The sequence below is a fragment of the Microtus oregoni genome, unplaced genomic scaffold (genome assembly GCF_018167655.1).
Source record: "Microtus oregoni isolate MIOR12 unplaced genomic scaffold, Mior012 000002F_ref0000024, whole genome shotgun sequence".
Lineage (NCBI taxonomy): Eukaryota > Metazoa > Chordata > Mammalia > Rodentia > Cricetidae > Microtus > Microtus oregoni.
In genome coordinates, this window is record NW_024543061.1 from 45,397,358 (window position 1) to 45,413,160 (window position 15,803).

Sequence of the window (15,803 nt, forward strand, 5' to 3'; positions counted from 1 at the left end):
CTAAACAGCTAATTTAAAGAAGATACTCTGTCTCTTCAAGGACTAGATGCATTCATTGTCATTTGACCTATGATTTTGACAACAGTTTTTGCCTAGCCAAGTGGTTGCAAGATTGAACATTGCCTCTGATGAAGAACTAGTAAATGGATGCATGAATATTGTCACTCCAGTAATCCATCTTAGCAATACAAAGGAGAATGCATTTGGGCCCTTTCTGGCTACCATAGATTCATTGTTTTCGCTTGCCATCTTTTTATTCATTTTTTTTTCACATGAAAGGTGTTTTACACATGAAAGGAGGTGGTGATTAACTGCTCATCCACTGAACTGTGCCTGCCAGTAGCCCTCTCCTCTCTCCTGCCCTCTTATGTGCTTCTTGCCCTAGAAAAGCACCTGATTATTGCAGGAAGTCAGGCCCTGCAAAGCCAGAAAGACACAATCCACTATTAAAGATGATCTAAGGATTGTGTGATGGAAATACCATGAGAAGTCTTTGACCTTGTTACATCCCAGATCATCATTGTCTGCATATGATATTACAGAGTGTTGGTTGGTTTTGTGCATTAATTTGGCACAAAGAAGAGTCATTAGAGTGGAAGGAGTCTGAGCTGAGGAAATGCCTTCATGAGATCCAGTGTAAGACATTTTCTCTATTAGTGATCAATAGAGGAGGGCCCAGCACATGGTGGGTGGTGTCAGCCCTGGGCTGGAAGTCATCCTGGTCTCTATAAGAAAACAGACTGAGTAAGCTTTGTGAAGCAAGCACGTAAGCAGCACCCCTCCACAGCCTCTGCATCAGCTCTTACCTCCAGGTTCCTGCCCTGGTTGAGTTCCTGTTCTGACTTCCTTTGGTGATGAACAGAGGTGTGAAAACGTCAGCTGCATAAACCTTTTCCTTCCCAACTCACTTTTTGTCATGGTGTTTTGTTGCAGCAATAGAAACTCTAAGACAGAGAGTCTCTCAAGGAAGAAATTATGTTTTTCTTTCTTTCTGTACATTTCCCATTAACAAACAGAAAATCTTGATTCTTTTTCAGTCATAATATTTTTTAAATTGCTTTAATTGAGCTACATATTTTTTTCTACTCCCCTCCTTTCCACTCACCTCTGTTTTTGGTATAGTGGTGAGCATAGCTGCCTTCATTATATTTTGTTAGACTATGGTATGTTTAATGCATATGGATAATGAAATGGTTTTTGTAGTTCTTTAACAATATTGACATATTTTATGCAATTTCATTCATTTATGGGTTCAACCATTTTTAAGCATCAGAATTCTAGTTCTATGATCAAATTGTAGATATTTTGTATTTTAATCACCAATTATACCACTCAATTGTTTTAACCACTTTGCTCCTAAAACCTTGTGTTTTTTTTTTTACCCAGTTTAATTACTAAAGCATTTTTAAGATTTCTTAGTGATTTCATTAGTGATCTCTATAGACTGTCACATGTTAGGTTCATTATAAAATTTAGAGTTTTTTTTTTTTTTTAAATATTTATTTATTTATTATGTCTGTGTGTATGTCTGAAGGCCAGAAGAGGGCACCAGACCCCACTACAGATGGTTGTGAGCCACCATGTGGTTGCTGGGAATTGAACTCAGAACCTTTGGAAGAGCAGGCAATGCTCTTAACCACTGAGCCATCTCTCCAGCCCCAAATTTAGAGGTTTGAATGCTCACTTGGAGGCAAAATCTGATAGATAAAGCAGGTCAAACAGACTATTAGTGAGGCAAACTGATAATTGTTCTGATCTTAGAACAATTCAATGCCTCTGGACATTGAAACTTTAAAGAATCTCAGTGACAGGATATCACACCAGGAAGCAATTATTTGCCTTCCTATACACTACTTCATGATATGCCAAAGGATACCAACAGGTACAAGTGGTGAATTACATGAGACATGAAATTGATGTTGATACAGGTAATTGAGTTACAAAGCATTGATATTGTCAGCCTTGCTCCTATTCATTTGATTAATTTCATATGAGAGAGGTCAGAGTTTGTAGTTGCAGGCTGCTTGTTTGTTTCTTGGCTGCTCAGACTCTGAAATAATCACACAGAAACTGGTGGCTACCTGGCATCTCTTAACTCTGTCTCTTTCCTTTCATTAACCAATAAAAGCAAAAGCAAAACATAGACAGAAGGACTTCCCACACCAAGAGTTAAAAACAAAGCTGAATGAAATAACCATTCATACAAAGTAAGATTTGTAGACTACAATAATTATCCTGAAGTTTAACAATAATGGCAGATACCCTCAAAACAACACAGGAACTACAAGGGTCCTAGACGAAGGTACTGATCACCCTTCCATAGGCATAAACACAAGACACAGGGATTTGTACCATTGGGACTAAATAAATGTTATAACAATTGGGTTTTGCAGGTTGAGGAGACTTTCACGAGGTGCTGACTACTTTGGATTTTAATATGGCTAGGTGACAAGGAAATCAACTATACAAAATAATATAATTATTTCATCTCTTGTAGGAGCCATTTTGGTCAGTGCCCTTTATTAAGGCAGGCTTTGTTAATGTCTTTATGGACTATTACAAATTCTCTGCTACTGTTTTTATTGTACCAGTTATAAGCACAAAAATTTTTTAAATGAGTAGATAATCATTTAATATTTCTGTTCCTCCATTTCATAATCTCTGAAATGTGTTATAAGAAGATCCATTATGAATTAGTATTTAATTTTTTTCTGAAAGTCCAGGAGTCCGTGGCATAAGGTTAAGAGAAAGCATTTTATTACATGTTCAAGTATTATAACTTCTGCTACACAGAAACAATAAAATTATATTAAATTTGAATTTTAAGGTGTGAGAAATATTATTTTAGCAGCATTTTATGATGCTTTGTTGGTTAATTACAAAAGTTTATTTGTATAGTACTATTAGCCTTTGGAAAGTGTTCTTTCCCAGTGTGGTTAACATTAAATTGACCTGGCAAGAAATTAAAAAAAGAAATAAGTTTTAACATAGAGTTTTGATTTTATTGACTAGAACAGTTCTTCAGGAACTGTTAAATTCAGATGATTCATAAGTAGGATTTTGAGCATTTCTGAAATAAATATAACACACTAAATGTAACAGCATTTCCTTGATTTAGATAAAATGAACAAACCAATAAATTCCACATAGGTTGAATGCATATTAACAGCAAGGGATTTTGCTATTTTCTGTTGGTTATATTGACAAGGAAATGAGTACATGTACTGACATATTTTTTTTAAATAATAGAATGTGTAAAATGTATGAGAAGACAACATAAACCATGAGACAAATGTGCTCCCGGGAAGACATTAGTTGCAATTAAAATAATTGGACAGATTTTGTAGATTATTTATGTGGGTACTGAGGGGTGATAAGAATTTCAATAGGTCATTAATAAAGTAACAGACAAAAAGAACATTTTTCAAAATGTATACCTGATGTTCAACTTGAGTTACTCACTTCCCATAATAAGTCATTAATACTTAAAACACATACTTACGCCACCAAAAATCAAATTAGATTAGTATAGTGTTGTTATTCCATTAGTGACTATGTTCTCTATGTAAGTTTATCAAAAACAGAGTATATTGTATAGTTGATAGTGTTGTTGTTTGGTTGGTTGGTTTTTGTTCAATTGGGGCTTTTTGTTGTTTGATTTTCTCATCTTTGATAAAAAGAAGTAGGAAAACCTAGCTAAGTGGATATGATGGAAGTTCAATTTGTGGGCAGATCATTAGAGAGTGAGTGAGTACCTTCACTAGTAAACTCATTACATCAGGGAAAGGACTCTAAGATCAAGACATCTGGAGTCTCTTATCAGTCACTCAAAGCTTAAAGAATTTATTTAATCTCCAAAAGTGCATTGTTCTTAGCTATTATTTGGGATCAATTAACGGATTTCACTTGTTTATTATGAATATAAAAATAACTCACTTAATATAATGCTTGATAATTTAGGTTTGTATAAAGTACTTTTTTAGTAATTTTTGTGCTATTACGGAACTGGAAAAACTATCCCCTAGTCCAGTGTTATCTAAAGCAAAGAGTTCTGTTTACCCGTCACCACCTGCGTTTCTAACTAGAATCCTTTATAGGCTTGTCTTAATGGGTGAGTTGCCCTGATCAAGGCAGATCCTTTGAAAACAAGTTGTATTTTAATACATAAAGTATTCTTCTTTTTATACATTGTGCATGAATATTGGGCAGATGAAAGCTACCCATTCCCACACTCCTCTAGAATGGGTAGAAAAATAGGGAAGGGTCTGATTGTAGACACTATGCAGTGAAGAAGAAAGCATGGTGATCTCAAGATAGGAAACAGATTTGAATTAGGGATCATGTGGGATGGAGTACAGATACTCAGTTTCAAGAATTTTACTGGATGAGTGAGAATTGTGGGGGCCTAGGCAAACAACCAGGCTGGGTCAATGTTATTAGTTGAATTATGACTCCTCAAAGTGTATGATTTTCTAAATCCTAATGCATCAGAGGATGGCATTATATTGTTGTTGTTGTTGTTGTTATTATTATTATTATGGCTTTTTAAAGAGGATGACCTTATTATTAACTCAGCCATTGTGGTGAAACCAACTCAGTATGACTTCTATATTTTCAAAAAAAGGAAAATCTTTTTGGCACTTTGACATTGTTTCTAATCTCCAACGTAGTGTGTTAGGTAAATTTTGTTGTTTCAGCCTCTGTTGCTGTGAATTCTTCCTTCATGCAGCCTATATGGAAAGACAACCAGATTTTAAACAGACTTGTATGCCTGCTGAAGGTATACAACCATGCCCTATGCATGACTGAAGAGATTCAAGACTTAAAAATGTGATATGAAGAGCACTGATGATTCTGTTAAGTCCGTGAGTTACAAAAGAAATTCTATACTTGACACAATAGACAGTGTAGGCACTAGAAAGTCATAACATATTATAGACCATGAAGTAATCAGTAGACATCAGGAGTGACTATGATCAACTTATCATATAGATGATAATGTAAAGAAAAGTGAATGTTTTTACCAATAAATCTTCTTGCTCCAAGAATAAAATATTCATAGAAATGATTAATACAGTCAAGGACATGCAATATCAAGTTATTAATGCTAGTCTTTTTGTTTGGGAGGGGGAGGCTCAAGATAGGGATTCTCTGTATAACAGCTGCCTAGTTGTCCTGGAACTAGCTCTTGTATACCAGGCTGGCTTCCACCTCACAGATCTGCTTGCCTCAGACTCTTGAGTGTTAGAATTAAAAGTGTGTCCCACCACCATCTGGCTAATGCTAGTCTTATTAAGATACTAGTTTTTTTTAATGTAAGAAAAAATAAGAAATTATGCTTTGTTAGTATAGTAGGTGAAGTTTTAATGGTTTTATCAAGTTAAAACTGGCAGTGTGTAGATTCTGTTTTAGATAATTGCTACCTGTGTGACCCTAGACAAGATACTAAACCATCCCATCTCACTATCACTATTGTTTTGAAAGTTTTCCCTATGATGAAGCCAGCAAGTGTTCAAACTAAGCATGACTTTGATCAGTGCTGAAGTAGTCTTTTTATTTGCATCTTCTCCTAAGTGACTTGTAGGTTAGAAAATATGTTTTTCTCCCTCTCTCTCTCTCTTTTCTCACTCTCCTTTACTTCCTTCTACCTCCTCCTCTTTACTTCCTTTTACCCTTTCTTCATTGGCTTCATTTTTTCTTTTCATCCATCCTTTTTTCTAATCCTTTTCTCCTGATGCTCAAAATCCCAGAAAAAAAATTATTTTCATCTCTGAAATTGCATGTTCAATAGGGATTAATTGTCTCTTAATGGTCCCTTTCCTGTGCCTCTCCTTTACATTATCAGCTGTATGATGAGTTCATCCAAGTCACTCCTTGTGTCTACTAATCCATTTATACTATATAATATATTATGACTTGACTGTGTCTTGTGCAGCAAGCATAGACTCTCATTCCCTAGTACTTTTATCCCAAACTCTCATTCCTCAACCTTGTCTGATAAAACTATCCATCAAACAAGAACTTTTCTCATGGTGATTTTACAACATTCTCTGCTGTTTTTCCCCCAGGTATATGTAAAAATGTTCAGATATACTCAAATGGGGGAATTAAATTTATTAACAAAAATCATTAGAAATTATTTCTATTTTTCTCAGAATGGAAGAAAAATAGTTTTCCTTTAACCCTGTTTTTATACCAATTTAGTAATAGATACTTTAACTTATTTCAGAGGAACATATCATTATTATCTACAGCACTGCTGAGAAACAGAAAGAGAATGATGCTAAAGTGGGAACAAAGAGAAAGAAAGTACAGAAGGAAAGAAGAGAGGGAGGAAGAAAGAGAGACTGGGCAAGGGAGTGAGACAGGGAAAGAGATAGGGAGGAAAGGAGAGATGGAAGATGGGAAAGGGAGATGTGCTTTAGGGGATTGGTGACTCTCCCTTGCTGGTATATTATGCATTACATTGCATAAAATACTCAAGAAAATATATCTCCAATTTCTGTATGAATGCACATTCACAGTGTATTTTTCCTGTGGATTTATTAAAATTCAATACCTCTCCTGTGGTATGGTTAATTTATAAATTAAAAGGCACAGTAAAATGCACGAGATAGTCAGTGTTTGAATTCTAGGAAAACATCTGTCCCATTGTGGATTCAGCCATTGCTGAAATAATTCTATAATTGTTGTGGATTGAAGGACTTCATGGAAAGAGAAGTCCCCCTGTTTCTGCTATCTTTTTTGATTCTATCACCCAAGAATAGAATCAACATGCAAGCAACCAAGGAAGAATAATGGGGCTATTTCTCAGAATTATGAGAAATGGAAACCTCTATTTTGTTGTAGTGAAGGCCACTTGTTCATTTCCCAGCAGCCCAGACTCCTGAAATAATCACACAGAAACTCTATTATTTGATCACTGCTTGGCCAATCACTTAAGCTAATTTCTACTTAGCTCCTACATCTAGAATTATCCCATCTACTTTAGTTTATATTTTACTACAAGGCTCATAGCCTAGTAGCAAAGTTCTAGCATGTCTGTCTCTGGTGGCAGCTCCATGGCTTCTCTATGACTCCACCTTCTTTCTCCTATCATTCAGTTTAGGTTTCCCCACCTAACTCTATTCTTTTGCCTTATCACAGACCAAGAGATTTTCTTTATTAACCAATGATATTCACAGCATAAAGAGGGGGATCCCACATCTCCTCCCCTTTTCTGCCTAAATAAAAAGGAAGGTTTTAACCTTAACATAGTAAAATTACATATAACAAAACAGGTATCAAGTAAGAATTATAGTTACAATATTTATATCTACTTTATCTTTTATCATAACTAAGGAAAACTATATCTATACTTTAACTACATCAAAGACTCCAGAAGGTACAATATTACCTAATTTTACAGGAAGTACATTGTAAACAACTTCCAAAGCTCTGGAATTGACAGAGACTTCTTGCTGCATGAACAGTCTCCCAGAGTTCTTCTGTACCATTGGGACATCCATCTTTAGCCTATAGGCCCATATTATCTAGTAGTCATTTCCACAAAGCAAAAAATTTCAAAGACAGTTCTACATATATTGACAGTTTGCTCTGTGTCCTGAATGTGTCTGGCAGACTTTTTCATGAAGTAGGAACCCCAAAGGCCCTTTTTCACTTTTAGACAAGTTCATCAGTCATTTCTCTGTGGGTCCTGCATGTCCAGTTCATCAAAAGTAAAAGCAAGAACAGTTTCTTGTCCAAATGGCTAATCAACTGTATAAGTAGCCTTTTCAATGCCCATCATTCTCTTGAAATAAATCAGTGCAGATAGGAACAGATGTGTCTCATTGTCATGAAAAGTGTTAGGTTAATAATTTAAACATTTTAGATGCCATATATTGAAGATCTTTGAAAGGTTTGAAGATTATCTGTCTACCTAAAATGTATCTGTATATATCTAAAAAACCTAACAAGACTACAAGCTTGACTTTTATAGATTAATATCTATTAACCTATATTTCTTAATTATATATTATTCTTTTAAATGAGCTACAAAAACACAATATCTTAATCAAGATCAGAAATACACAACTAGAAACTGATCTCAAATTTGTATCAATAGACAAAGATCCATACCCATGCAAATTTCTATAGCATATCCCCCTTTAAATGTAAACAAACATTTATAGACAATATTTAGAATATGGGTGTAGTTCTCTCCAATATGCTTCCTGCTATTATTGGGCAAAGTACTTTTGGGGTGACCTTTTAGGTGGTCTTGGTCCATCAACCACATTTGTCTGGAAGGAAACCAGAGGTTCTCATCCTCCATGGAAACAAAAAAAAAAAAAAAAAAAAGAATCTCCTTTCCAAAGTAACATGTCCTTAGACCCAAATTCTGAAATCAAGATACCATATATATATATATATATATATATATATATATATATATATGTGTGTGTGTGTGTGTGTGTGTGTGTGTGTGTGTGTGTGTGTGTGTTACTTAGCTCCTTCACAATCATAAAATTCAAAGAAAACAAAATAATATGCATAATCCAGACTCTGTGTATACTGCATCTTTATGTGGCTTATTTTTCTTTATTACTAATACTCTTTCTACAAGTTTACTCTGTCTCTTTAAAGACTTCATTTTTCATAAAGCCATTTACTTCTTTTTATAACCCTCTATACTCTTTTTTTTCTCTCTTTCAAGCCTACGTACATTTATGCAACAATGTGACCCATTTAGAGTTCTTTTTTTTTAACTGGATATGTCTTTATTGATTATCTGTAATCATTTTCTGTCTTGAAGAGCTTTTAAAATGGTAAGCAGCTTGGTTGCAGCAGCTTTTGCAGCAGCATTTTCAAAATGATGGAAGTACTATCACTGCCAGCTCTGGGACTGCCAGGTAGGAGTTGCACTCACCACTTTAACTCTGAGAAAGAGCTTGCAGCACATAAACCTTGTTTTTTAGCAATAGCTAAGTCTGCCATGCACAGCAGTGTGCAGTCTGGAAATATCTCTATGTATGGTTCCCCGAGTGGGAACAGAAGCACTCAGGCCAAAAAAACACTATTCAAGTGTTCAGCCTCCTGAAAAACCCAGATTTCATTCAAGCCTATATGTTTGAAACCCATTTTTTTCTTCTAATGCTGCATCAGAACAACTTCTCTTAAATGAGCCACAGCATGTTGCCAGCAAGCAAAGCTCATTAAAAATGCTGCTAAAGTTTGTTTTTTGTCTATGTCTAGAATTTCTTTTGAAGCCCTCTCAGGTTTTATATGGATTTAGTCCATCATGTTGGTGTGCCAGTTTGTTGTAATGTAATGTAATGCTTGTTTCCCACCTACCCAGACTCCCAAAACAATCACATCAAAACTGTATTATTTGAATCACTGCTTGGCCAAGCACTTCAGTTTATTCCTAGCTAGTTCTTACATCTAGAATTAACCCATCTCCATTATTTTATATTTTGCCACAAGGCTCATGGCCTACCAGGAAGGTCCCAGCATGTCTGTCCCTGGCGGAGGATCCATGGCTTCTTTCTGCCTCTGCCTCCTTTCTCCCAGCATTCAGTTTAGTTTTTCCCACCTAAATCTATTATTTTGCCCTATCACAGGCCAAGACACTTTCTTTATTAGCTCGCGGTATTCACAGATTACAAAGGGGAATCACATATCACTATGTTAGTCAGTTGTTTGGGATTTATAATGTAAAAATAGAGATTTGATAAAGACTAATAGTAAGATTGCTCGCCTATGGGAGTACTATGGGGGCAGCCTTATATTAAAAAAGAACTATTTCCATGGGCTGCCATTTTGTCTTCTTGCCTGTGTCCTTCACTTTGCAGAAGCTTCTCAATTCTAGGAGGTCCCACTTATTAATTGTTTCTCTCAATGTCTGTGCTACTGAGGTTATATTTAGGAAGTGGTCTCCTGTACTAATGCATTCAAGTGTACTTCCCACTTTCCCTTCTATGAAGTTCAGTGTGGCTGGCTCATGTTGAGGTATTTGATCCATTTGGCTTGAGTTTTGTACATGGTGATGCATAATGGGAAAGGATCTTCACCAACCCCACATCAGACAGACGTCTGATCTCCAAAATATACAAAGAACTCAAGACATTGATCATGAAAAGAACAAATAATGGAATTAAAAATGCAGTGCAGACATAAACAGAGAACTCAAAACATCTAAACAGAGGAATCTAAATTAACTGAAAAACACTTAAGGAAATGCTCAACATCCTTAGTCATCAGAGAAATGTAAATCAAAACAACTCTGAGCTTCCATATTACAGCGGTAAGACTAGCGAAAATCAAGAACATGGATGACAGCTTATCCTGGAGAGGTTGTAGGGCAAAAGGAACATTCCTGCATTGCTGGTGGTAGTGCAAGGTGGCACAGCCCCTTTGGATATCTGAATGATGATTTCTCAGAAAATTAGGAAATGATCTTCCCCAAAACCCAGCAATACCACTTTTGGGTATATATCCAAAGGATGCTCATTTGTGCCACAAGGACATGTGCGCAACTATGTATATAGCAGCATTGTTTGTCATAACCAGAACCTGAAAACAACATCAATGCCCCTCGACTGAAAAATGGATAAAGAAAATGTGGTACATTTACACAATGGAGTGATACACAGCAGGAAAAAATAATGACATCTTGAAATTTACAGGCAAATGGATGAAGCTAGAAAGCATCATATTTAGTGAGGTAACCTAGATCCAAAAAGACAAGTATCACATGTACTCACTCATAAAATAGTTTTTAAACATAAAGCAAAGAAAACCAGCCTACCAATATAATCTGAGAGAACATAGGTAATAGTGAGAGACACACATAGATCTAATCTACATGGAAATTAGAAAAAGACAAGATCTCCTGAATAAATTAGGGGTATGGGGACCTTGAAAGAGGGTTGAAGTGGAGGGGATAAGCAGGGAGGGGAGCAGAAAAAAATTATAGTTCAATAAAATCAATAACAAAAAAAATCTTTTAAAAAAAGAAAAAAAAACTATTTTCAAAGCATGGTATAAATGTTATTGTGAGCTTTTTAGCAAGAGTGAGTTGTCATGTACTGTAGCAGTTTTGCCAAGGTTGAACATCTCATTCTTCAGGGAAACTCATTAAGAGAAAAAATAAATATTTCAAAATATGACAAGGAAGTCCCCAAAACTGATCAGATTCACTATCCTCTTGACCTCCAAGAGTACATAAATATAAGAAGACTACTGAGAGTCACTTTGACATCTAACCATTTGGAAGAGGCAGAGACTACTTGACATGCTTGAATGAAACAAACACACAAGCAAATAAAACCAATCAAACAACAACAAACAGACATCAGCTAAATTGCTTGTGAAATGCCCAGACCAACTGAGCTATCTGAAAAGGATACACTCCAACCTGTTAAACTGCCTACAGGCTATACAGTGTTCTCCAGGTTTTCAGATTTTATAAACCTCCATGCATCCTAGGGTGGACTTTGATGATGCAGCCATCTTTAAGTTGTTCCTCCTTCTGTAATTAATCCCCATACTCCTGTAAATAATCACAACAACCAAAACTGGTTCACAAAGTTGAGCATTGTTGAAATTATTAATTTGCTCAGTTGTTGACTGTCTTTCTTGGGTGAGTAGATATGTGCATTGCCTCCCAGGAAAAGTCTGCCATAGAACATCACTTATGTTCTGAAGTTAAAAATCAGGATCAGGGAGACAAAGTGAAAGATTCAGGCTATGCCTGTTTGAAGGTTTTTTATAATGAAAGTAGGTGAACTAGAAGTGTTAGGTCTCATCTGAGTGGTTAATGAGTATCCGACTTTATGGTTGACTCTAAATTGCAAGCAAAGATGAAAATTAAGAAAATTATTGACTGCTAGATTGTAACTCTTTAAGCTACACTTTTGCAGGTATTAGAATTTGGATTTCTGGAATGATGGATAGAGAAATATTCTTATTTTGGGTACAAATTGCAGTGAAAAGGAAAATAGGCTTTTGAGCTCAGCTCTTTGTATCAGATTGTAGGACAAAATTATATGCAGTGTTCATTGATGTGCTTTGTTTCTTTGTTTTAGTTTTTCTGCAAAGTACTATTTTAGAACTTTTGCAAACATGAAGTCCACTTTGAGTTAATCAAGATGAACTTAATTTGTGTAGAAAGGACCTTAGTGAATCACTCTTAAAGAAGAAAATACAGTGGTCAACAAAGCTTAGAGCAAGAATTCTCTTGGACACAAAGACAGGGCCATTTCAGGAACAAAGGGACATGTAAATTTTATAAACTGGATGTTACAGAGTCAGCAGAATGAGAAAAAAAAATACATTCCTGACCATGTTATAAAAGCTGTCAACCTCCAAGTTAGCATCACTATTTGACCTCTTTCTAAAGGCAGATATGTGGAATGAAAAATAAAACATTAATTCATTAACCTCCATTATCACAAACCAGGTTATTAATTTCTTAATAGAGAAAGGTGTTCATTGAGAGGCTGGAATCTATGCTAAGTATGTTTCGTTGAGTTTAATAGAATTGGTAAAACAGAACCCTTCTTTAAGTTCACTCAGAACAGGTCCAATCAAGTAGAAAGAGTTCTGTGCATGGGTGAGAAGTGGTTCTTCCAGTTGGGCAAGCTTGAGAAACCTTGAGTTGGCTTATAAAAGTGAAATGATATACAATATGGGAAGGCAGAAGATTTTCTCCTCCCTAGAAGATGGAAAGTTTTGTAATGATGTTTTCAGACCATGTGAGTGTGAATATATTTTGTGCTTCGATATGTATGTGGACATAAGCATGAGTGTAAGAGTGCATGTGTGCAAAGGCAGAGAATAAATTTAAGTGCCATATACTTTTATTTTCATTGGAGCAGTGTCTTTCACTGACCTGGCATTGGCCAAGCAGGTTAGCCTGACTCTCCTGTAAGCCTCAGAAATATACCCATTCCCACCTCCTTTGTTCTGGGGTTATAGTAAAGCCTTTTAAAATCAAAATGAGTTATTTGTAATCAACTCAGATTATAGTTTTTGCAGTATATGCATTTTACCAACTGAAATATTTCCTCAGAACAACACCTGAGATCTTAAAATTATATAGAGGTTGAGGTCAAGTGCAATAATGGGACTTTGGCATATGAAAAAGAAAATAGGAATACTCTGAGTTCGCAAGTACTTGGATGGACTATAGAAGTTGATTAAAAACAAAATACAGAGGTGGGAAAGCAATTATAGCCAGACACTAGAAGTTCTTGAATACCAAGATAAGCTTGACATTTGTTTTATGCAGAAAATGTTCGTAAAATTTGACAAGCAATAGAATATATTCAGATCATTTCTATAAAATTAAAAGCCTCTTTCACAATGGTGAGGGTTGAGTTTAAATAAAGGCCACCAGATGTGAATCTACTCCTGAAAGTCGACAAGGAGCCTCAAAAGAAGAGGTAATGGGGAGGACCAATCATGACAACCCTTCTAGTATCTGCTTAAGCAGAAGTCAATGACATGGTTGCTCTTGTCAACTTGACTAAATTCAGGTTCCCCTAGGAAACATACCCTGGGTATATCTGTTGGAGTGTTTCCAAAGAAGTTTAACCAAGCCATAACAAATCTTCATTTAATCATGGGACAGAAAGAGAAACTAGTACAGTTAGTTAAAGATAAAGAGAGCAATAAGAGATGAGAGTATCAAAAAGACATCTACCTAAAAGACCACAAAAGAGCTGAGAGTTGTTCACTCTATGAAATTTCAAAAAATTGTTCTAGTCTATGAAGTGAAGTGAGCTCACAGAAACACACCTAGAAATGACTTCTGCCTGCGTGATTCATCATCATAGCTGGAAATCAGAACGCAGGATTCTTTTTCCATTTCTCTTCTTTGGGATTTCTTTGAAGTGATTTCTATAACTCAAATGTCTCTGGTTCTCAATGTATTTATGAGATGGTGATAATGATTTTGGCTGCCCTCATGTGGCTTTGGAGAAATAAAAGGAATGGAATTCATTCCTACAAAACACATTGAGAATTTCAGAGATTTTCTTTTATTTCAAGAAAAATACAAGCTTCAGAAATACTTATAAGAGCCAAGGTTGGGCAACTGAAATTACCTTCTGGTCTGTGGAGACTGCATAATATGAGTGAGAGGGGAGAAAAAAATGATCATGACCATGAGGGCTCACATGAACAACAGAAAAAAAAGTCTAGAGCATAAATTGTAGTTTTCTTGCTGGATATTTATAACTGTTCACTTGTAGAGCTCCAGTCTCTTGCTGAACAGAGCCAATGGAAAACATTTCTCAATTCAGCATTCTGCTTGAACCCACACTGCACAGTGATTGATCATAGCAATTTCTTTCACATAAACAGAATCTTCCAGATAAGCTTGTTGGAGACAGTCTGGGCTATGAATACACTGTGGACCTAAAACTAATATTTTGCTTGCAGTGTTTAAACTCAATGCCAATAGGGCTCAAACTACTTGTATCGTGAAAGCAAAACTCTTTTAAGCTTCCTGATTTAATCAAGATGAGGGGAAAGGGCATTGACTAAACACGGTTCTCCTGTAGAGAGGTATCTGTCTTTTCATTAGAGTCTCAACATACCAGCAACAAAACATATGGCTTATCGTGGGGAGAATCCTTAATCATTAGGAAACTATCCAGCAACTACTCAGCTATCTCATTTTGGAAAGCAGAGAGCTGTATCGGGAAGGAAGAAAAATGCAGGACAGCATTTCCTGTGATCCCGAACATTTTCTCATATTGATGATGGTTGCTGCTGCCACTGAAATAGCTGGAATCGTGATTTGAAAGGAGTGTCATTTTCTACAGACACAAGCCTGGCATAATCCTCTCATTTAAACTGCATGATTCTGCAGGCAGATAATCTCACCACCTGTAGTTTATCACCTCCTCACTGCACACTAGCCAAATGAGGATCAATAGGGTGATAGTGTTAGACCTGATTGCTCACCTTGTTAGAAGTAATTTTTATTCAGTTAATTATGTTAAATGGTTACGAGTAACCATTATTTTGTGGGAAAGGTTAAGAGAAAAGAGATTAAAAAAAAGGAAAGAAGACAATCAAATAAAGAGAAGGTAGTCTAATTAGAATTGACTGTAAAAAGTCTGAAAAGTATATCCCCAATGGTGGCAGAATTTCTTTAAAAGACATTGCCTATTTTTGCTTTTAGAACAATCTGTTCCAACATGGGCTGACTATATCCACATAAGACCTGAGAGAGCTTGGGAAGGAATTCAAGACACAAAGGAATAGAGTTAAACATAGCTTCTTGGTAGCAGCAGTTTCTCGGGTTGCCTTGGAAAAGAAGTTCTTCTTTTGTGTCCACAGAAGATGAGAACCTGTGGATTTCTTCTAGACTAATGTGGTTTGATAAAACAAGAACCCTGAACTTCTTTGTGAACCCTAAAAATACTTCACCCAAACAAAAAAAAAAAAAAGCAAAAAGCAGGTTAGAGAAAACTATGGTCAAATTCCAAAATGATTTATTTATTTATAAATGTTTATTTCCATTTTAAAGGATTGGTTATAAATATTAATGACCACAATCAATTTCTAAAAAAAGAGAAAGATAGGAGGGATATGATTTAGAAATGAAGACTTTACTTAGTATGAATTTTGATTAGTTGATATAAATTTAAGGTCAATTTTGTTATATGTATTTCTGTTTTTGTTTAAAGTATTATGTTTAGACAGATCATTTAAAAATGCAATATATAATTAAAAATTGCAGATTTTTGTAGTCATTTATAAATGCCAAACTTATAGTCATGGTAGTTAGATTTTCTAGATATATA